Here is a 25,190-nt window from a genome sequence, read left to right as displayed (position 1 = left end):
GATGCTATTGGCGTTCCATTATTTCAAAATGAAATGAGGTTTAACGTCCTATTGTTCTGCTCCGACTGGGATAATGAAGACGGGCATACGGCATACAGTGTGCTATAAGGGAAATTTTGCCAAGACAGCCTCGCTACGGCCTACTCTTAAGAAATGTTCAATATTTTTAATTGATGGCGAAAAGCAATTTTCCATTTCTTGGTATATTTGGATTTTAACTGTTGGCATTCAATTGAAATGTATCGGTTCAATTATAGTTGTCATATTATTGATATTTTGTATTATAAAGTGTTTCACCGGCGGAAGCAACTAAAGGGAAATAACTCCTAATGACATAAGAGATCTGGAACTAGCTACGTTCTTTATGAACAGTAACCATTAATGAGGTTCACCATGAAAATTTTGAGATAAATATGCAACTATCGGCCCCACATTTCAACCTCTTAACTCTCTAATCCTTCCGCCTCAAAATCATGAATATTCACCAAATCTTGGCAGAAAATGTATTTTCAAACCCCTTCAATTCTACACCAACAAGTCAACAAAAAATCGCCGTGCAAAAGGGGAGAGAAAAACTAAAAATTACCTTGATCCTTACTTCATAGGAATTAATAGTAAGTCGAAATGAAATGAAATGGGGTTTAACGTCCTACTGTTCTGCTCCTATACTGGGCTAATGAAGACGGGCATACGCCATACAGTGTGCTATGAGGGAAATTCTGCCCGGGCAGCGGCACTATCGCCTACTCTTATATCGAATTCCAACTGCCAAGGGATCTTTTACGTGCATTCCAATGTATACACGGGACCTCGGTTTTTCTTCTCATCCGAAGGACTAGACAGCTGTCCATTCTGCACCACTGACAAGGGGAAACCACGTCGGAAAATCCAGATGAACTTTCTCGGCCAATGCAGGGATCGAACACCCGACCTCCAGGCTAGCGAGCCAGCGTCTTAACCACCTAGCCACCGTGGCTCCTTAATAATAAGTCGTGTCCATGTATAGGAGAAGACGTTTGGTGGTCAGTTGCTGTTTAGTTCTGACATGAATTTTCTCCTCACTTCATTCATTTCATTATTAATTTCGTGCCAGGGATTAACATCCGCTTTCGTAGACAATTACATATGTCTGTAAGTTAGTTGTATTTTACGTCCGCTTCCACCGAGGTGATATCGCAGACAATTACATATTCCATATACAGATGTAGTATTTATATAAGGTGATTAGTGAAAACATTAAAACATTCGGACGTGGATAAATATACATTTATATAACAGGTACCATAATCAATGTTTAAATAATATACACATAAAGACAAACAGAGCCATTTTACAAACAGGCATAGTACTGGATAAACAAAGACATTTTACAAACAGGCATAGTACTGGATAAACAAAGACATTTTACAAACAGGCATAGTACTGGACAAACAGAGACATTTTACAAACAGGCATATTACTGGATAAAGCGAGCATTTGACAAAACAAACATAGATAAAGACGAACTTTATTTATCCTCTTATTGCGCATGTGCAGGGGTCTATTCTGTTGGGGAAACCACAGTGGGTAGAGAAGGCTCACATCAGAGATCGAAACCACGAGCCCAAACCAGAGGTGATCGGTCAGCTAGAACTCGAAGCACGGCACACTTTGATCATCAAATGAAATGGGGTTTAACGTCCTACCTTACTGCTCCGACTGGGTTAAACATACATTATGACGTCAGATTAATAATGACGTCATTGTATTAATCATATTAAACATACATTATGCAAGAGCTAAATCTGCCTATTGCAGGTCCTTCTTTAGGCCTGAAATGTTATCTTAATTATTAATTAGACATTATTTAACTTATCTAGACAATAATCAACTCTCCATGTCAACGCTAGCCTGCGATGTTTATTTGGGTTAGGTTCCGGTTTGCTGTTCGACTTCCATTCATAATTTAATCATGAAATGGATAACCGAGGCTATGTGTTTCATCGTACCGACTTTAGTAATGATGATCGGGTCTAGGCCGTAAATTCAGTAGCTAAAATCTCGGTTCAGAGTGGATCAATTTGACTAAAATTTTCATCAAATTCTCTTTACATTATCTAGTTTTTAACTATTATAGTCAGAACTATGAGTCCTTTATCCAATCTTACATAATGTATCTTTAATGAAGATTTACATACTGTGTACGACGGCCTACTTTTATTTCGAATTCCAACTGTTAAGAGTACTTTTACATACATGTACACACCAATGTGAAGTGAAAGTTACACGGGACCTCGGTTTTCGTCACATCTGAACGACCATATACGTTGCCCCCTGTCAGGCGCCCGTTCTACACCACTGACAAGCTTGAACCACGCCGCAAAATCCGCACAAACACCACCGGGATCAGCCACGGGATATACAGATTAGTGATACAGCGTCTTACTCCGGGGGGGTGGATGGCTGAATGGTTAGCGTGCGCGCGCTGTATCATAAAGTCTGTCATTGAGTCGAATGGCGTGGTTTCGAATCCCCGGTTGTACGTGACAAGGAGTAGGGTCGCCTGTCCAACCTCGTCGGTTTTCTCCGGGTCCTCCGGTTTCCTCCCACTGCTAAAGACCCCTACGCGCAAGCGAAATATTGAAATAAAATTAAACCATATGTTAGTCCCGAAATGACCTAGTTTGTGTCGAGTGGACGTTAAACCCCATTTCTCTCTCTCTCTCTCTCTCTCTCGCGTCTTACTCCCTGAACCACCGCAAATTCCTTGATGATCATTAAACAGACTGCCACGTCTCCAATACTTGAAAACAATGAGTAAGCGATAAGTTGAAGGTGATGTAATATGGATGTGAACGAATTCCTATAAAAACAGCATGACATAGACTATTTGTCCAATCATATATTTTGTTTTAGTTTTTATATTTTTTTAAAAATCTCACTTGAGACGTGGACTAATTTCTATAAAAAGAGTATGACATAGACTATTTTGTCCGATCATATATTTTGTTTTTTTAAAAATCTCACTTGAGACATGAACGTATTTCCATAAAGACAGTATGACATAGACTATTTTTCCCCCGTCATATATTTTGTTTTTGTTTTTATATGTTTTTAAAATCTCCTTGGTTATCTAATATACACAATAGGTATAATTTGTTAGTTTATTTTATACCGTAAATTCCACGTCATCAGATAACAAAATTGATAACATTCTAATACAACAAACTTGATAACAGTCCAGTAGATTTTAAAGTGGCATCATCATTTACAACGAGTTTGATAACAGTCTTACAGACTTAAAGTGACATCATCATTTACAACAAACTTGATAACAGTCCTATAGACTTAATGTGGCATCATCATTTACAACGCGTTTGATAACAGTCTAGTGGCATCATCATTTACAACGAGTTTGATAACAGTCTTAGTGGACTTAAAGTGACATCATCATTTACAACGAGTTTGATAACAGTCCTATAGACTTAATGTGACATCATCATTTACAACGAGTTTGATAACAGACTAGTGGCATCATCATTTACAGCAGCGTACGATTTCATTTGATTATATTTGCAATTAAATTAAAGGTCATCGTACACTTTGATTTGCTGTTGTTGTTTTTTGGGCTTAACGTCCATTTTCACCTAGGATGGTATCGCAGACTAATGTTTTTTTTTAAGAAACTTGTAAGACAAACCTGTCGTGAAAGGTCACCGGAAAAACTTCATGAATTTTTTTACAAAAATTATGAAGCTTTTCCGGTGATCTTTATGTATGTGCCTTGGTTCACTTTAAATTGAACTGGACGTCCTATTGTACTGATCTGAATGTACTTATAAAGACGGGCATACGCCATACAGTATGCTATGTCGACGTAATGCTTGCTGCTTAGACAATACTAGATCTTTTTACGATCTGGAAAATATCTTTCTCTAGGGTTAGGGTTCGGGTTAGGTTTATAAATTACATGTCAAACGTACATATTGAAGCTGTAACAACGGTGGATTGTGGCTAAAACTAGTCTGAAGGGTTAGGGTTAGAATTATGGGTATAAACACGGAAAGATATTTCTCAGATCGTACAAAGATCTAGTATCGTGCGTAATGCTTACGCTTAATTTGATTCCGGCTGTCAAGGGTTCTTTTACGTGCACGGCAATGTGTACATGGAAACTCGGTTTTTCGTCCAATCCGAATGACTATACGTTGTTCCTTGCCAGTTCCTCCGTCCTGCACCATCGTAAAATCCCGACGACCTTTCTCTTTACATCATTTTTCTGTCCAATAATTGTGGATATTAGTCATGCTTTCACCGTGAATACCGTGCGTGATAACAGAACTCGACTTTTGACCGATGTGATAAAATCAACCCTGTTTTATTCCAATGAATTATTACGGTCAAACTGTCACTCATTTAGTTGGAGCTTTATGTAACACAATTATTATTGGTAATTTGGAATCGTATACTGGCACTGACAAGGACAGCTGTCTAGTCGTTCGGAAGGGATGGAAAACCGACGTCCTGTGTACACATCGGTGTGCAAGTAGAAGATCCCTTGGCAGTTGGAATTCGATATAAGAGTAGGCCGTAGTGCCACTGCCCGGGCGAAAATTTCCCTAAAAGCACACTGTCGGTCTTCATTAGCCCAGTCGGAGCAGAACAGTAGGAGGTTAAACCCCATTTCATTTCATTTCACTACACTGGCAAGGGGCAACACGCCGGAAAATACCGAGAAACTGTCTCAGTCAATATCGGAATGAAACCAGGGGATTCTACTGGTAAGCGAATCTGAGCTAACCCTAGTCCTGAACCTTTACAATCTTGTCAACAATCACGTGCCCTAGCCCCATTTACATTTCGCGACCTTGACGAAATCTGTAAGTGCATGGCCTTAAAAATTAAAACTGAGAACTGATGGCGAAATAAACAACCACTACACCTCACCTACCCTATAATTTGTTCAATGCATTGTTTTTTCACAAGCAAAACATTTGCGAACAGGGTTGAAGGCTAGGGTTGAACGCAGACTCGACGGGGACTAGGTCATTTCTAGATTAGCATGTAGTCCAATTCTATTTCAATACTTCGCTTGAGGGTAGGGATCTTTAGCAATGGGAAGAAACCTGAGGACCCAAAGAAAGTCCACGAGGTTGGACAGGTTACCCTACTCCTTGTCACGTACAAGTGGGAAATCGAAACCACGCCACTTGACTCGATAACAGACCTTCTGACTCAACGCGCATGCATTACCCATTCTTCCAACCACTCTTCCCACCTCAATGACAGACCTTATGATGGCAATTGCACGCGTTACACCACTCGATCACCAAGCCCCCACCCTCCCCTCCCTTTACGGACAACCTTGATCCGTAATGTTATCTAATATGGTGACCTGATTTAGAATCAGAGTTCGATTGATTGTAGAAGAGTGTAAATTACGATTACACGCTTAAGGTATATCAACTTTCATGACCAGTTACTAGAAAATGTAAATGACATACAAAGATTAGGTTGTTTGTTTTTTACGTTACGGGTTCATTCTAATACAAATAGCTCCGTATGAAGATAATGGGGGTAAGTTACGATATTAGATACACAGTAAAAACAGCTGTTTTATAGAACTAGGATGAACCAGAAATTAGACAAGAAAGCCAATCCAATTACCGATGAAGATGACGTCAAGAACGGTAAGATTGTACGCTTTTGTCATTTTAGCGCTATAGAATCACTTTCAATATTAATATCACATTCAGTGTTAATAATACAATATTGTGAAAATTGAATCTCTACTATTGATATCAGTCCAAAAATGGTTCTATTCCGTTCAGTATTTACAAAGATATGTGGACTTGAAATTACATCGATCTATGCTACTCTCTATACAATAATCCCATCGCCATTTTGTTGTCCATGAAAGTTTATTAATAGGTCTTTTAAAAAATCCCATTGAATCCAAGCTGGGAGATGATCTAGCGTTGATATTTTAATTTTGTGTTCTTAAAGATACATTATGGGAGATAAGATAAAAAGATGACAGTTCTCGCTATAATATTTAAAAACTAGATAGTGTAAAGGTAATTTGCTGAAAATTTCAGTCAAATTGATCCACTATGAGCCGAGAAAGAAGCGGGTGAAATTTTGGCATAGTCTCGGTTATCATTACTAAAATTATTATTATAAACAGCATAGTCTCGATTATCCACTTTTTCTGATTTAATTATCTTTGGCCGTTAGCGGCATATAGGAATCTAATCCAGCCTACATCGAAGGCTAGCCTTGACGTCGAGAGTTTATTATGGTCTGGATCAGTTAATTAATGTCTAATTGATAATTTAGATAACATTTCAGGCCTAAAGAAAGACTTGTAATAAGCAGATTTTGCTCTTGCATAATGTATGTTTAATATGATTAATACAATGACGTCATTATTAATCTGACGTCATAATGTATGTTTAATTAAAATATTAAATAATCAATATGAATACATGAGTATGGTTCAAACTGTGAATTTGTTTTTAATTTTAGCGAAAAATGCCTATGTTATATTAATGATTGTGATTCCGTGCTCAGAATCTGATATACCGTCTTCATAATCCGCAGATCGACGTATTCACAACTAAAATGGTCAAATCTAAATTTATTTTAACTTTAATTTAGTATAATGGCTTCAAAGTCCCAAATCCAAACACCCCGTAAATCTTACTGTAACCCTAGAAATGGGTGACAACACACAGCCATAACAATAACATTACAAAGTTCAATAAAATCAGTTATCTACAGACAATCTGATCAAAACACAGATCTATATTTCGTTTTGTTTTACGACAGGCAGCCTGCATTATATGAAGATCTGGGCGGTGTTAGTTGGTGTGTGGGGTGTTAATCGGGCCCCAAAATGTACTACACATAATTTAACAGAGCATTAACTTATCCACATTACGATAATAGTTACACCGTAAAACATGTCAATATGTATACTGTTCGATGACTATTGTAATGATTCCAACTTGATTGAGTGTAATAAACGCCTTTATTTCAGACTATTTTCAATTGTCCAAACCAACATGAACACATTTTTAAAAAACAAACATAGTTACATAAATTGCTAGAATCTTGTAATATTCTTACTTATGTCAATTTACAATTGGTATAGGCCTATTGCGTGGTTTCTATAAATTTAAATGGCTATAATTACCTCTCTGTTACTACTAGAGCAGAAATTTGAAATGGATACAACGTCCACGATATGATATGGCAGTTACGTGATATTTGGATGAATTCTGATCTTCCTTTATTCGAATGTTTATATTTTCAGTACCCTGCTGTTTGTCACAAAGATGGATACTTGCATATATTGGTTTCTTTGGATTTTTCTGTATGTACGCACTACGAGTCAATTTAAGTGTTGCAATAGTGTGTATGGTAAAAGCTACCCAGAGAAATCAACCAATGCAGCGAATAATACCAACCCAAAGTGTAGTGAACAAACAAGTAATAGCAGTAGCTCTAATGTAGGTAAAATATATTATACTCTCTCTCTCTCTCTGTTCATGGGAACAATCTCAGATGTCTGGCTATTCCCGCTTGTCATTGATACCGTACGGAGTTGGGGGGTTGGATGGCCAAATGGTTAGCACACGCGCGCTGTATCATACGGTCTGTCATTGAGTCAACTGGCGGGGTTTCGATTCCCCGGTTGTACGTGACAAGGAGTAAAGTCGCCTGTCCAACCTCGTGGGTTTTCTCCGGGTCCTCCGGTTTCCTCCCACTGCTAAAGACCCCTACGCGCAAGCGAATTATTGAAATAAAATTAAACCATATGTTAGTCCCGAAATGACCTAGTTTGTGTCGAGTGGACGTTAAACCCCATTTCTCTCTCTCTCCTGTACGGAGTTATCCCTTATATCGGACGCAAAACCGAGGTCAGATATACGCACAGGTGTCCCGGCATTCGGATGGGACGCAAACCGGAGATTCCGTGTACATATTGGCGTCCACGTAAAAGAACCCTTGACAGAATTCGATGACGAGTAGGTGGAACTCCACTGCCCAGACAAAAAGAACGTCACAGCAGATTGTATGACGTCTTCATTATCTCGTGCAGAAAACGGAACTTTAAATTCAATTTTATTTAATGTTTCAGACTGAAGAATTTGATTGGAGTAAAACGGAACAAGCTACATTATTGTCTTCTTATTTTTATGGTTACTTAGTAACACAGATGCCTGGTGGTTTGTTAGCTGGTAGATTTGGTGGTAAAAGAGTAATAGGTTTTGGTCTGGTTTTAGCATTTTTATTGAATTCTTTGACACCTGTTGCCGCTAGATATGATATTCGTCTAGTTACAGCATTAAGAGTTTTACTAGGATTGGCGTCGGTAAGTATGTCACACATAGATTATATTAAAACTACCCCGGAAGTCGCGGTCGACCAGTGAGTAAGAGGTTGAGTCACTAACCTACAGGTACCGTGTTCGATGTCGGTGTTTACCGAGAAGTTCAAGGGCATTTTCTGGCGTCTTCTCCCCATCCCTATTGTCAGTGGTGTTGGACGGGGACCCTGGCTAAGTACAAAATATAGTCGTTCGAATGTGCACGTATAAGAGCCCTTGGCTGGAAATCGATATAAGAGTAGGCCATAGCGCTGCTGTCCGAGCAAAATTGTTCCCGTAGCCCATGGTATGGCGTTTACCTGTTTCAGAGCAGAACAATAGGAAATGAAATGAAATGGGGTTTAACGTCCTACTGTTCTGCTCCTAAACGGGGTTAATGAAGACGACATACGTCATACAGTGTGCTATGAGGGAAATTTTGCCCGGGCAGCGGCGCTACGGCCTACTCTTATATCGAATTCCAACTGCCAAGGGATCTTTTACGTGCACGCCAATATGTACACGAGACCTCGGTTTTTCGTCCCATCCGAACGACTAGACAGCTCTCCTTGTCAGCAAAACAATAAGAAGTTACACTCAATTTCATTTAATTCCATTAAAACGACTATAATATAACCAACATTTAAAAATATTTTGTGTATCACTAAACAAAACAAGTACTGACGTACTATGGACTAGAGATCGAATACGAGGTTATCACCGCCGTCTTAGAATTGTGACGTCATATTAAAAGTCCAGCCATAAGGGTATTGCCTTTTATATCGAGCGTACTCAAATCGTACTTGAAATAACCGAAGAAGGACAAAAACAAGTTCGAGTTTTATGAAAGGTCTTTTTTCAGAAAGATTAAAATTTGTTATCTAAACTAGGATTAGGATTATTTCGTGTACTGGAGTGAACCATGTTTGTATTTTCTTTTGGGGGTTTCGTCGTCACAATGGTGTCGTGTGCAAGGGATTAACAACCAGAGACTTTAACTTACTAAAACTGGGAACATAATTTGAACTGTTTATATATTTATAAATCCAGGGTCTCATGTTTCCTGCCATGCACAGTATGTGGGGTAAATGGGCGCCACCTTTAGAAAGAAGTCGATTGACGTCATTTTGTTATGCGGGTAAGTCAATTATTTAAATTTAATCGCGGCTCTACCAACTGGACTAATGAAGACGCCAAAAGTGTGATATATGGAAAGATTACACTGATAGCGGCGCTACGTCTAATGGCTGGGTACAAGCAGGTTGGTATAAAGACTAGTCAGTACCATTGTGTACAAGCAGGTTGGTATAAAGACTAGTCAGTACCATTGTGTACAAGCAGGTTGGTATAAAGACTAGTCAGTACCATTGTGTACAAGCAGGTTTAAGTAAAGACTAGTCAGTACCATTGTGTACAAGCAGGTTTAAGTAAAGACTAGTCAGTACCATTGTGTACAAGCAGGTTTAAGTAAAGACTAGTCAGTACCATTGTGTACAAGCAGGTTGGTATAAAGACTAGTCAGTACCATTGTGTACAAGCAGGTTGGTATAAAGACTAGTCAGTACCATTGTGTACAAGCAGGTTGGTATAAAGACTAGTCAGTACCATTGTGTACAAGCAGGTTTAAGTAAAGACTAGTCAGTACCATTGTGTACAAGCAGGTTTAAGTAAAGACTAGTCAGTACCATTGTGTACAAGCAGGTTTATGTAAAGACTAGTCAGTACCATTGTCTACAAGCAGGTTGAAGTAAAGACTAGTCAGTACCATTGTGTACAAGCAGGTTTAAGTACAGACTAGTCAGTACCATTGTGTACAAGCAGGTTGGTATAAAGACTAGTCAGTACCATTGTGTACAAGCAGGTTAGTAAAGACTAGTCAGTACCATTGTGTACAAGCAGGTTAGTAAAGACTAATCAGTACCATTGTGTACAAGCAGGTTAGTAAAGACTAGTCAGTACCATTGTGTACAAGCAGGTTAGTAAAGATTAGTCAGTACCATTGTGTACAAGCAGGTTGGTATAAAGCCTAGTCAGTACCATTGTGTACAAGCAGGTTGGTATAAAGACTAGTCAGTACCATTGTGTACAAGCAGGTTAGTATAAAGACTAGTCAGTACCATTGTGTACAAGCAGGTTTAAGTAAAGAAAAGTAAGACTTTAAATCCAATTTCATTTCATTTTTTCTTGTCTGCAGGGCTTCGCTTTTGCAGGCAGACCACCATTAAATTTCACTATGTAATTCGTCTTTTTATAGCAATTCTCTCTCTGTCACTTTTCATTCCCTTTGAATGTCTGTCCATTTTTGTTGATTTTGTGATGTAGATTGGACGAAGAGGTTTTGGATTAACATTTTTTGGTTTTGGTAAATATTTATGATGATTTTGAGGCGGAAGGATAACAGAGTTATCAGGTTGGTTACCGTAATATGTACGGCCAATAGTTACACGTTTTAGTTTGATACTTTAATTTTGTGTACCTCAATATTTTTATGGTCAAACTCATACAAATTTTGGTGCAAAAACATAACACTTTTATTTCTGTGGCTGTAGTAAAAAGCATTTATCCTAACGATAATTTGGGGTGGTCTGTATCCTTTTCTTTTAAACGAGTTGTGTCCCTTTAACCTCTTCATGCCCCGAGTTCAATAATAGGTCGGTCTATCGTCATAAGCCGAGATGGATTGCAATTATGTATTGTTTAATGGTCGAGGGCGAGACATTAAGTAATATACTGTAACAACAAGAGGGCCGTGAGGTCCGAGTGTTTTTACAACATATTACGCAATGTCTTAAGCTCGAGGCCATTAAACAACTTAAAATACAGACACTTGCACGTGCTTTGCAATGAAATACGTCACTCGGATTCAATATTTAAACTACGAGGGGTGATTGATCAGTAGTGAGCCTCGTTTGAAAACCGTGCAACACAATGATACCACGTTTTGCACATGCACTATTATGTTCTTCGGGCTCTGTCGCAAACTTTCATCACATTCGGTTAAACTGTTTGGTTGTGACAGGTTATAACAATCAAGTAGGATCTGTTGTTATCAGAAAATGGACCATATCGAGGCGAGAGCTGTGATTACGTATCTGCATAAAAAGGGTCTAACACCGAAAGCCATACATGATGATATGGTTGAGACATTAGGAGATGATGCTCCTGCATATGCCACAATTAAAAAGTGGTCAGCTGAATTCAAGCGTGGCCGAGACAGCATTGAAGACGAACCACGCCCTGGCCGACCAAAAACTGTGTCAACACCTGAAATGGTACAAAAAATCCATGATCTGATAATGAATGACAGGCGAGTTACTGAAAGATTCATAGCTGGGGTAGTTGGTATTAGCCAGGAGAGAGTTCATTCTATTATCTCTGAAACTTTGGAAATGACAAAGGTTTCAGCACGATGGGTGCCAAAGCTTTTGACGCCTGATCAAAAGCGTTCAAGACACATCATGTCAGAATAGAATCTAGCCTTATTTGAAACCGATCCTGACCGCTTTCTAAAACAAATTGTTACTATGGATGAAACTTGGGTCCACCACTTTCAGCCAGAAACAAAACAGTGGAAACATGTGACGTCGCCGACCCCAAAGAAGGCAAAGACTGTTTCATCGACAGGAAAGGTGATGGCCTCAGTATTCTGGGATTCCGAGGGTGTTCGCATGGTGGATTACCTCCAAAAGGGTCAAACAATTAACGGTAGATACTATGCAGCACTTATAAGGCAGTTGAGGCAAGAAATTAAGACCAAAAGACGAGGAAAGTGTGATTTTCCACCAGGACAATGCGCCAGTGCACAAATCAGCTGTTCCCATGTCAGCAGTCCATGACTGTGGTTTTCAACTTCTTCAGCATCCACCCTACTCTCCTGATTTAGCTCCCTCAGACTTCTATCTGTTTCCTGCTCTGAAGAAATGTCTTTCCGGTAGGCATTTCCCGTCTGACGATGACGTCATTGCCACTGTGAATGATTTTCTACACACCCAAGACAAAGACTTCTTCAGAACTGGAATAAAAGCTCTCCAACACCGATGGCAGAAGTGTATAACATTAAAGGGGGACTATGTTGAAAAATAAATGCATTTGATTTGAAATTCTTGTTTTTTTCTGTTAGACTCACTACTTATCAATCACCCCTCGTAGTTACACTTGGCACATCGCCCGTACGATTATTTGAAATAATGGTACGCCAACATCAAAAGATGACGTCAACTGCCAAGTGGTTCTTCGAGGTTTATGTTTATAATTTCAGGATCGTTTATTGGTAATATTATAACGTTTGCTGCATCAGGCCTTCTGTGTGATTATGGTTTTGATAATGGCTGGGGATCAATCTTCTATCTTACCAGTACGTAACAATAATTTATAATTCTTCCGATAGCTTTCTATTTTAATAATTATAATGATATTTGTATCGGGCAACTATTCAATCCGCTAGGCCCTACGTGCGAAACTATTTCAATAATTATAAGTTATAGCAACTATACACTCCGCTAGCCCCCAGGCGCGAAACTATGTTCTCTTTTCTGATTGTTAATGTTACTGACTAAATAACCAAGTTTTCACTTTGGATTTGAAACCTGACACAGAATCACGTTGTCGGATATTTTCTGGAAGTGTATTCCACACAATTGATGCACTGTGTCAAAGAGTTCTGGATCTGAATGATTTTAAATTATAGATAGGAACATCCAATATTCTGATCGTAATGAGGGTTTATGTTAGTTTAGGATGATAGAAAGAGCACACGTTTATACGTCATGTTGTCTGTTTTAATGACTAGTTATATTTTACGACTGTCAGTTATAATAATTTGATAATTAAAATATAATGTTTTGATTTTAAGTGAGGAAATAATTGTTGGCCCTGTTTAAATTGTTATATATATATTTATAGATACTCAGCCAAATTAAAAAAAAATTTCTGGTAAGTCAAATAAATTTTAAAGTGTTTCTAACGATAGTAAGTAGTAAGAAGCCTTTAATTTCATAAAATTGTAACTTCTGATCGTAATGATGATAGAAAGAGCACATGTTTAAACGTCATGTTGTCTGTTATATTTTACGACTGTCATTAGTATCACGTGCTTCTCCAAACATCAGTTATAATAATTTGATAATTAAAATATAATGTTTTGATTTTGAGTAAGGAAATAATTGTTGGCCCTGTTTAAATTTATATATATATATATATATATATATATATATGTAACTGTAAGATGGTGTATATGTGTTTATATATACATAGATACTGTATTTGTGTATGTGTGTGTGTGTGTGTATTGTATATTTGTATATATAGTGTATATTTGTGTATATTGTAACTATGATATTGTGTATAGTAGTGTATATTAGTGTATATTTGTGTATGTGTATTGTAACTGTGAAATGGCTATTGTAACTGTGATATGGTGTATATTTGTGTATATTGTAACTGTAAAATGGCGTGTATTTGTGTATATTTGTGTATGTGTATTGTAACTGTGATATTGTGTATATTTGTGTATTGTAACTGTAATATGGTGTATATTTATATGTAGGTATTGTAACTGTGATATGGCTGGTATTATGGTTTATATTTGTGGCGGATACACCAACTGAACATCCACGAATATCTGAAGCTGAGAGATATTATATAGAGTCAGGAATAGGTGATAAACAAACCAGAGTACGTCACTTCCTTCATTATTATATAGAATCAGTCATAGCCTACTGCATGGGCGTATGGCTGCCTTCGTTAGATCAATCGATGAAGAAACGAAGGACGCTACCCCCCCCCCCCAATCCCATTTCCTTCAATCATTCACAGAGTCCTGAGAAATATTTCGGTAGGTTAAGATGACGTCCAGTTCGTGGAGTTTAGAGATTTACCTGCGCCAAAGTGTACGGCAGAGATTCAGATATTTTACATAACTAGTATAAATATTTCTAAGAATATTCCACGCATAATAAACCCTTTCGAGTCACTATATGTATCAGTGGCGCCTTCTGTCATCATTTGGTTCTACAAAGTGTAGCCTACGTACTACCGTACTATGGACCATGAACTTTGTATCACGTCATTGCAGCCATTTTTGGGAAAATGGGACGCCAATTCAACAATCAAGGAACACACATGCCTAGTTTCGTATCAATCGCACGTGGATTCCCTGAGCCATAGGCTTGTTTCTGTGAGCTTCGCCCTAAGAACAACAAGAAGATGAATAGCGATTGGATACCTGTACCTGATGAAAACCATCGTCCATTGTTATTTGTCGATTGTCAGGTATTAACGACGCCATGGTTAGCTATAGCTAAATCTCGAGCTATGCAGGCCTGTCTGGTGGCACACTTCTGTAATAATTGGATCCACTATACTCTACTGACCGGTTTACCAACGTTTATGAAAGAAGTTCTCAAGTTTGATATTAAATCGGTAAGTCAGATTTTTAAAAGGGGAAGACCTGTTAATAGTTAACCATGTCTTTGGAGTTATTCCCCTTGATTTCATTATATAGTTTGTCTATTTATAACCATTTTGTTTTCCCTTGTCTCCACTTTTGCGTGTCAATTGTTTTGACTTTTCGATGTTTACCTATTCTGCCAGGTGAATATTCTTGATTCAGGGGCGCAATGATCAGTCGGTAAATATACATGTATCGTCTACTAAGTGACTTCACTGCCTTTGGCCAGGCCTAGAAAGTATTCGAAAAGTTCACCCTCTTCAACACTTTCATTAGGTGATTGTGGCATTTAGGAGGTTATAAAGATTAAAATTATTTGAGGGATTTAACATTGATGTCAACACGGAGAGAATTACTGGTCTGATTCCTTATTTACTTCTACATAGAGTTATCTGTCCCAATATCACAGATGCTTGCTCAATAATATGTAATATAGGTATTATTTTGAATGTTTGTCAGGGCTAAAATGTTTTGGTACAAACCATTGTTTTCGCAAGCTTTTCACGATCTATTACATCGGAAGAGAGACAGGGGGACAGAGAGACAGAGACGGAAACAGAGACAGAGACAACGTCCACTCAACACGAACTAGGTCATTTCGGGACTAACATATGTTACAACAACAATAATTCGCTTACGCATAGGGGTCTTCAACTGTGGTAGGAAACCGGGGGACCTGGAGAAAACCCACGAGGTTAGACAGGCGACTCCACTCCTTTCCCAAACCAAACCATTTGACTTAATAATAGACCTTATGATCTACAACAAATGTAGGATCGAATCCCCGCCTCTTGACTCTGAAAGACATTTATGATCTAAATCGCACGCGTTACACCATTCGACCCCCTCCCCCTCTCCGTCTCCCCCAATCCCCTAGTATGTTTTTAAATATCACTATGTACGCTATGGCTAATGTTATTGTATTTATATGGTATGGTTTTTTTATTTATTTTAAGAATGGTATCTTGTCAGCAGTACCTTACATTGCTATGACTGCATCTACCGTATTGTCTGGTCAAGCAGCAGATTTTCTCAGAACAAAATCTTTCTCCGTTAAAGACATACGAAAATTCTTCCAGATAATTGGTATGCAATGAAGTTATTTACTTTTATTTTATCTTGGTTTTGTTTTATATGGTGAAACTTCAGCCTCTGTAAAGCGTGATCTCCGGCGTGATTCTCTCCCTTGTCAGTAATGCAGGAGGGAGGGAGAGAGAGAGAGAGAGAGAGAGAGAGAGAGATAGACTGGCAGGCGACATTGTAAAGTCCTTCGGTTGGGACAAAAAACCGAGGTCCCGTGTACACATTTGCATGCACGTAACTGAACCTTTGGCCGTAACGTCGCTGACTAGGCAAAATGTCCCTCATAGCACACTGCATGGCACATGCCTTTCCTCATTAGCCCAGTTGGTGCAGAAAAGTAGGAGGCTAAACCCCATTTCGTTCATCAAACGCTATCGTTTAATCCGAGCACAATACTTCAACTGATTGATGTACTTTAAGATGGATAAATATACAATTTAAACCACACTGGACTATCGATTGTCTTTACCACAAGGTTGTCAGCTTCTAAGTAGTTGCGGCTTCTGAAATCCACGTCCCGAGTTCACAGACTTAAGTTATTTGGTATCAACAATGCAATAGCTTGTGTACCAGGTATGGCTGCGCCATTAGTGGTCGGAACTTTGACACCAAATTGTTCGCCTTATATTAATTAAAATATAGCCCTTTATAAAACTTTTGTTGTTTTAATGTATCAAATACATCAATAAGAAACTATGTGCAACTTTTTGTGTTTCTGGATTAAGGATATTTTTCATAAACAGTGATTGAAAGTTGGGAAAATTCTTAACTTAAATCGGACAATGCTTTGTGAACTCGGGGTATCCTAGCCATTTCCTAGTTCGGGTGATTCTTCTGGTAACGTTAGTTGCCAGGGTAGCGACGACCGGTTTACTCTCTCCAAAACAGTTGGTATCACGTGTATCATACTTTGTGTATGATATCCGACAAAGAGGTGTTTAAATGTAGGTGATAATGGCTGTTATCTGATCCAGGATTTGTAGGTGACTAAGTCAAGGTTTTGCCCCCCCCCCCTTTCAACGGCTACTTCCCCTGCTAAATACACGTGCTCAATAAAAGCGCATTACTCGCACATTTTTTCCGATAACAGCAGTATTATAAATGTATGTTATATAATACTTTAAAGGGGACGACCAACTATTTTCAACAAAGTTTCAATAAATCTTCAATATATATTCATATATAATCTCCCCTGTAACGCAAGAAAAACCGCAAGTGAGTAGAGTAGTCTCCCCTTGAGTTGTGTAATGACTGGAGACTGAACATATTTTAGCGCTAATTTCCATGCACGCGGGTGCGCGCTCGTTTTCGTCGTTTTCATGGAAATTGTTCCATTACTCTTACATGAGACCGACCTTTTAGCGCGCGGAAACGCCACGAACACGCTTACGGCCTTAGAATCTACACTGCCTTTTCCCTTGGCTCCTAGCTTCCCCATTTTCTAACCGAATCCACAATCCTGATACTACAATGTTATTTTGTGAATTATTTTAGCATTTGTTGGTGCTGGAAGTTGTTTAGTAGCTACAGGGTTTGTTTCCTGTGAACATCAGATGTTGGGAGTAGTACTGTTGACACTAGCTGTAACGTTTGAAGGGATGTGTTTTGCTGGTTATATGGTTAATCAGGTTGATTTTGCTCCGCGGTGGGTTAACAATCAACTATTTTATATACTTAAAGGGCGTATTGCTCTATTCTATATTTTATATAACTTAAAGGCTCAATACCACTCTTGTTGTAACTGAATAATATGTCCCAATCTTTTTTCCGGTCAACAAATTGCACTATTTTGCAATATTCCAATTGATTGATGATATAAATTTCATCTTAACACGCCTAATTTAAAAAATTGGAAAAATTCAACTAAATGATTTCAAAAGCCTGACGTAAAGCTTTTCAAATGTGACTTGGATTTGAAAATATTTTTGAACCCTCTGGACAAGTAAAATAGGAATTAATGGATAATTTACACAACAGGTAGGACACTAACACATCTGGTACTTAGAATAAGGCTATTTTTTATTTTCTGGAGCTGTCAAGCCAGCAAGAGTGTTATTGTCCCTTTAAACATACGTTATTGGAGATTATGGCAGTTCGTTCTTACTATAATAGTTACAAACTAGATAATGTAATCATCATTACTAAAGTCGGTACGATAAAATACATAGTCTCGATTATCCATATCTTGATTTAATCATGAATGAGCGTTGAGGGGCAGATCGGATACTTATCCAGTAAATGTCGCAAGCTAGCGATGCCATCGAGAGTTGATTATGGTCTTGATAAGTTAATTAATGTCTAATTAATAATTCAGATAACATTTCAAGCCTATAGAAAGACGTGCAATAGGCAGATTTAGCTCTTGCGTAATGTGTGTTTAACCGGGCATTATTCAAGTGCTTAATCTACCTATTGCAGGTCTTTCGTTAGGCCTTAAATGTTACATAAACTATTAATTACATATTTATTAACATGACAAGACCATAATCAAATCTAGATGCCATCGGATAGGACCGATTTTGAATAGATTAGAACGGTTCAGCCATTTAATGATTTAATCTACAAATGGTGAAGCGAGGCTAAACTTCAAACAACCAGTACGCTGGTCAACTATTTTATAGAATTAAAGGGCGTATAACTCTATACATTGGAAACTTAAAAGATTCTAAAAGCTGATATTAATGTAACATGACTAACCCCTCAGACGCCAGTAAATAAGAATATTTCATATTGAGTTGCAATCTGATTAAAAAACAGATCCTATTTCGTTTCGTTTATTATACCTTAAAATTCATTATACTTGTCTTTATAAATTGACTACACTAGAATCTAGAAGAGTTGTTTTATAACCTGGGTTCTGGATGATGTGAGGGATTAGCCCATGAAACGGTTTGTTACGGCGAGTGTTTGGTTTGAGGTGCACGGACCCATTAGAAACATGAACACTGATTGGTTAATCAAATGACACTAGATTGTAATCAGATTGAATTGAGTTGTAGATATGAATTCTAAATATAACTTTTATTTCTAGGTATGCTGGTGTGTTATTTGGTATCAACAATGCAATAGCCTCTGTACCAGGTATGGTGGCGCCATTAGTGGTCGGGGCCTTGACGCCAAATGTATGTATTATATATCAGTCTATTTATTAAATAGAGAAAAGTAAACAAATTGGGATTGTGTTACTATGGTTACGTGTGTACCGCTAGTGACGGGAATTTTGTCCGGAAGATGCCATTTCTGTGTATTCCTCTTCGCGTTCCAGCCCTTGATTTTTACAAGGATGAGGTTCGTGTGCTCTGGTGAACGCTTCCTCTCAACCTTACAGCGCTATTCCCAGTAGGTAGAGTGCGGGTTTCTCCTTCGATATAACTGTCTTCATTAGCCCAGTCGGTGCAGAACACTGGGGCGTTAAACCTCATTTCCTTCAAGACAAATAAGGCCTACCCGTAAATGCGTACAAGAGTAGTATAAAACACAAGCAAAATGAACTGGGGTTTAACGTCCTCTGCACCGACTGGGATAATGAAGACGGGCATACGCAAAACGAACTTAAATAAAATGAAATGTGTGTTTACGTACTACACATTCTGCGCACAAAGACCCATCTACTTCATACTTCAAGATTAGATCTCTGTCCTAAATGACCGCCATATCCAAAACTTAGTAATGCACTTCTACTATGTTTCACATCCGGCATACAAACAAAGACTAAATAAACCCGTTCAATTACATTAAATGGAAGCAGAATAAAAACTTAACAATTCTCATTCGACTAAAATCATCGATTTAGGACTTAAAGTGTCGGTCAACTAGCCTAGTGTCTGTTCTCAAGCGGCGCTAACTGTAAACGGGCAGCCTAAGTTTAGTATGCCTCCTACAGTGTCCTATGGGGGAATGTTTCTCGGACATCGTCACTACGGCCTATTCTTATTCCGAAACTCATCTATCAATGGCTCGCTTACGTACACGCTAATGTATACATGAACTCGATCTTTTTTCCGTCCGAACTACATGGTACTGTTCCTTTGCCAGGCCCTCCGTCCTGACGTGAGCGAACCACGCTGGAAATTCTTGAGGAATTCTCTCGGGACAAACCGAGCTCCAACCCGGGACCTCCAAGTTAGCGAGCCAGTATTAAAACACAGAGAATAACGTGCAATACCGTCGGTCCTAATACCAGGGCCCTTATTCACGAAGACTTAAACTAAGTTACAACCGAAATTTTAAGAAATACTGCAACTTCATTGGATATATGCAAATTGATTTTACTGGTCAGCCAATCGAATTGCAGTATTTCTTAAAATTTCGATTTTATCTTAGTTTAAGTTTTCGTGAATAAGGGTCTCGATCCTAATACCAGATCCTAATATTAGATCCATAAATAATTAAAACCCGCGAGTAACATACAAGACCGTCGATTCTATCCACGTCCATAAATAAAAATTTTAAGTGGCTGAACCCTCATACCGCCATTCCAGTGCGTTTGAAATAAACAAAAAACAATGATCATCATTTAGGGTTGTTTGCTTTGTTAGCAATGGCGGTGCTGAAAAGTGGGCATTATCCACTATTTTATTTTATTTCTGGTTCCTGGCGGTGCTGAAAAGTGGGCGTTATTCACTATTTTATTTTATTTCTGGTTCAATCTTCTACATTTTCACGACGGCCATTATTGTCATTTCAGAAAACCCAAGAAGAATGGCGGAATGTGCTTTATGTATGTGGTGGAGTGTGTCTGCTGGGAGGGACTGTTTTTGGACTTTTCGCGCGAACAGATTTAGAACCATGGGCTGCTGAACCCGTGGAGGTCGAGTTACAGGACCCAATCAAGAAAGTTGAAGAATATTTACAGAAAGACATAGTTCTATATGATAATAAGGCCTTTGATAAATCGGACTTGAATGAAGAAAATGGATGGACGATTTCTATAAAATTATAATCACCTTACAAACATATGTTAAAGGATCTAGGCCTCTAACTCAATATTAGTCATAATATACAAACACTTACACAAGACAAACCTACGGACATGATACAATATAAACACTGACACAAGATAACCTACGGACAGGATACACACAAGACGAACCTACGGACAGGATACACACAAGACAAACCTATGGGCAGGACACAATATACAAACACTGACACAAGACAAACCTACGGACAGGATACACACAAGACAAACCTACGGACAGGACACAATATACACACACCACAAACAACAAGTGAATGGATCTGGGGGCTAGCCCTAAGCGCCCACTACGCTGTACAATCCTGGGCCTGTAGTGATACACACACCACAAGTGAATGGATCCTGGGGCTAGCCCTAAGCGCCCACTACGCTGTACAATCCTGGGCCTGTAGTGATACCGAGACATGGGGTTAACTCTGGTTTGTTGTAGGGTGTAATATATCTGATTCTATTACTATTATCTACCGCATCATATGACAACAATATTACAGTATATAGCAATCTGATTAAAACACAAATCCTATTTCGTTTCGTTTTATTATAGTTCAAAATCTCGTTTTACTTGTCTTTACTACACTAGGATCTGGAAGGGTTGTTATATAACACGCTTTCTGGATAAAGTGGGGGATTAGCCAATGAACCGGTCTGTTTTTGGCGTGAGTTGCATGGAACTGTGGGTTACCCTCTGAAAACATCCACGCTGATTGGTTAATTGAAATTCTGACGTCATCGGTCAAAAGCCGCTCGTATGATCTCTTACGTGACCTTCAACTACAACTGGTCAGATTTTCATGTAGTAAAGGGCATTGAAAATATAAAAAAAACGAAACGAAATACAGGTCTATATAAAACTAATTGCGCTACTCAATGTGGTAATCGCCGGTTTCAATGGCTTTCAGACAACGTGGTTTTATTACAACATCAATCGATGATAAATTTAATATCTTTTATAATCCCTACAAATTTCAAGTACTTTTCCAAATGATTAGGACAATATAATCAAGACTAATGTTGATTTTCATAGAATTAATTTCATGGGACGTCGATCAATGTGATAATGATGTATATAAATAGACTCTATAGACGGAGAGAAATAAAAAACTACCGAGAACAAATTGCAAAAGAATTTCTTTCACTAGAATCTAGTAAAGGGATGTCTAAAGGATTCCCAACTCAAAATTGTCCGCTGAAACCCTGTAGCGTTTTTCATAATTAGCATAAATCCAAGATGGCCGCCAATTGTACTTTCTGGCCTCCATATCTTGGAAACTGCTCGTTTTAGAGCAATAAATGTATTATTATTAGATACAAAGGTGATATCAACGAATAGGAAAATAAAATTATCACCACGCCAGCATGTTATGTTGTGACGTCCTGACGTCACAGTGACGTCATTACGTCACACTGCCGTTATTTTGACGTCAAAACACTGCTTTGATACCGAATAAGCGGGTTTGACGTGAATTCTGATGTCTTAGAGAACTCAGAATAAGCGGGCTGTGATATAGTTTGTTTTTGTGACACTGGCTGATTGGACTGGAATCCAATCTGGTGATTGGCTTGGAATCCAGTTTGGGTTTTCCCTGATATTTTAAACTGTCTTTTGCTAATTTTGAGAACAGAGTCGTGCATAATTTGCGGCAATAACCTAAATAATGGTGAGGATGTTGTTAAACTCTGGTGATTGGCTTGCAATCCAGTCTGGGTTTTCCCAGACACATGCATCTTTGTTTGCTAATTTTGTGAAAAGGGTCGTATTTCGCCAAGGATACGTGCATAATTTGCGACAACAACCTAAATATTGGTGGGGTTGTTGTCAAGCTCACCAACAAGGGATCAAATGTAATCAATCAGGCTGCTCAGCTTCACGAGTTGGATATTTCGGTCACCCCTAATGCTCATGTGCATGAACAGTGCAGACAGAATTTCACCCACCAGATTGGATTCCAGACCAGTCAGTCAGTGTCACAAAAACAAACTAGATCACAGCCCGCATATTCTGAGTTCTCTAGGACATCAGAACTCACGTCAAACACGCTTATTCGGTATCAAAGCAGTTAGTCCGGTCGTCAAACCCAATATTTCGAGTGAACCTGGAAATTTTCTACAAAGTTTTTATATGATTGATTTTAGTAGCCTATGGTGTCCTCTTTCAGAATCTGCCGGGTGAACTTCGGTCACCCTTGAGCGTTTTGAGAAATTCAAGAAGACGGCCACCATTTCAAATAATCCCCCATAACTTTATTCTAGGACGATAATTTTGGTGTCTAAAGGTATGTTATTCGGGTCAAGGAATACACTGAAATCATTCATTATGTTGTGGGGTGATTTGATGACAGTAAAATCTAACATGCCAGACAATATGGCCCTTTAACTCGCTAGCGGCGGCTGAGGGCCATTATTTCACCAAACCAAACTATATCTAGAGACAAACTACATATTTCTGGATATTCAGTTTATTTGGTTGTATTTCTGGCTGCATACAAGCACAAAATATTGTACACTTTAAGCCATCCCTAGCGCATCTACAAGCAAGCGAACTGCATGAGGTGTCATTCTTGCATCCGTATCTGATGAGACACATGTTCCGACGGATTACCATCTTCCAGTGAACACCACACAATGGCTTGTTGACGAGCTCTTACGTTCCCTGTAAATGCATCATTCATTGAGCAAGACTACCATGTTTGAGTGGGAATGATGACTTTTGGATGTCCATACCCACCAGCGTGTTTCAGGCATTGATTTGCTAGAACTCTGTCTATAACAAGCTGACATAAATACAGTGGCCCGTGTAAGCACCGATTAGAATACTCCGACGAGTGAGAAAGAAAATACAATCAAGCTCTCACCACTTCCAAAGCTGTAGCAGCATGTAACCGTGTCATATCGAGTAAGAGTATGGGCTGACAGGATTTCAATGATAATTGACATGTGTTTCTCCATAGTTTGACCAATGTCAGCGGTTGTTTTTTCTTTGATTGGTGATTCCATTGTGACGTGATCCTTGTCAGCGTGTTATGGACAGAGCTCTTGCAAATCGACGCCTGAAACACGCTGGAGGGTATAGGCATCCGAAACTGAAAATATATCGTCATCATCCACACTTAAACCAACGAATGATGCATTCGTAGGGAAAGTAAAAAGATGTCACCACCATGCTGTTATGTAACGTTCACTGGAAGATCGCAATCCACCGGAACTTGATCCAGAACTGTATTGCTGGTTAAGGAGACTAAATTGAGAAGATTGCTCCTGTGGCTCATCAAATGCGGATGCACGAGTGACGCCCAAAATAGTACGCTTGCTCTTGTAGCTGCCAGTGGCGGTGCCAGCCACCGGTGGTTGGAGGGACAAAGCTGGGGCAAAATCTAAGGTTAAGGGGGCAAAGTTACGAGCTTCAACTAGGGGTAGGGGGGGGCCTTCCCCAGAAATTTTTGAAAAACAATCTGCCAGAAATTCAGCCTGACAGTATTTCAGGCACTGATCGTTGAGATATATACTGCCTGTCGCCAGATCACTAGTTTATCCGACCAGAGAGGAAAGTGTCAAACGGACGGAGTGAGTGAATCAAAGTGAATGAATATTTTCGCTACAATATTTTGTGAAATAGACTGCGTGAAATGCAGTCTGGCAGTATTTCAGATACTGGTCGTCGATATAAATAGAGCTGACCAGATACTGTTCGTCGCCAAATCACCAGCTTATCCGAACAGAGAGGGAGGTGTCAAACGAACGGAGTGAGTGTATCAAGTGAATGCATATTCTAGCCGCGTACGTTGAACATATACCCAAAAACTTTGAGGATCATGAAAATCAGTTCTCAAGTGATTCACGTGTTATTGTTTATAGTATGTTTACAGCAGGATGGACTTGGTAAGAAATCACTCAGCGGACTATACAACATGCAAGTCTATGACTGAGTGGGTATGTGGGATTTAATCACTGTAGAAGGTATTGATTACCGAAACGTATCACAATACCTTTTTTTATTTTCTAAAATTATTGGGGGGGGGGGGCGCCGCCATTGGTAGCTGCACTAGGGATGGCTTAGAATGTATAGTATTTTGCACCTGTGCTGTCGCAGGTTGCAACCAGACACACGACTAAAGGATTAAACTGAATATTACCTAGTTTTATGAGTATTTTCGTATTTTTTCGAGTAGAATTTATTTTTTTAAATGTTCAAAACACAGCTTGTGCCCTTCTTTTCAGGGCCGCCCCAAGTGGCCCTGGACCCCCTGTTAGGCATGTATGTGGTGGTATCGTATCAATCATATGCTCCTATGTCCAGAAATATATAGTTTGGTTTGGTGAAATAATTATTG

At 38.8% G+C, this 25,190-nt stretch overlaps 1 pseudogene; it reads left to right on the top strand.

Moving 5' to 3' along the window:
* The first annotated feature begins 7,281 nt into the window (after positions 1-7,281).
* Positions 7,282-20,826, top strand: LOC126827847 (sialin-like; annotated as a pseudogene).
* Positions 20,827-25,190: the final 4,364 nt, after the last annotated feature.

This window comes from Patella vulgata, chromosome 7, assembly GCF_932274485.2.
Source record: "Patella vulgata chromosome 7, xgPatVulg1.2, whole genome shotgun sequence".
In the NCBI taxonomy this organism is placed as follows: Eukaryota; Metazoa; Mollusca; class Gastropoda; family Patellidae; genus Patella; species Patella vulgata.
This window is presented reverse-complemented; position numbering and strand designations above follow the sequence as displayed.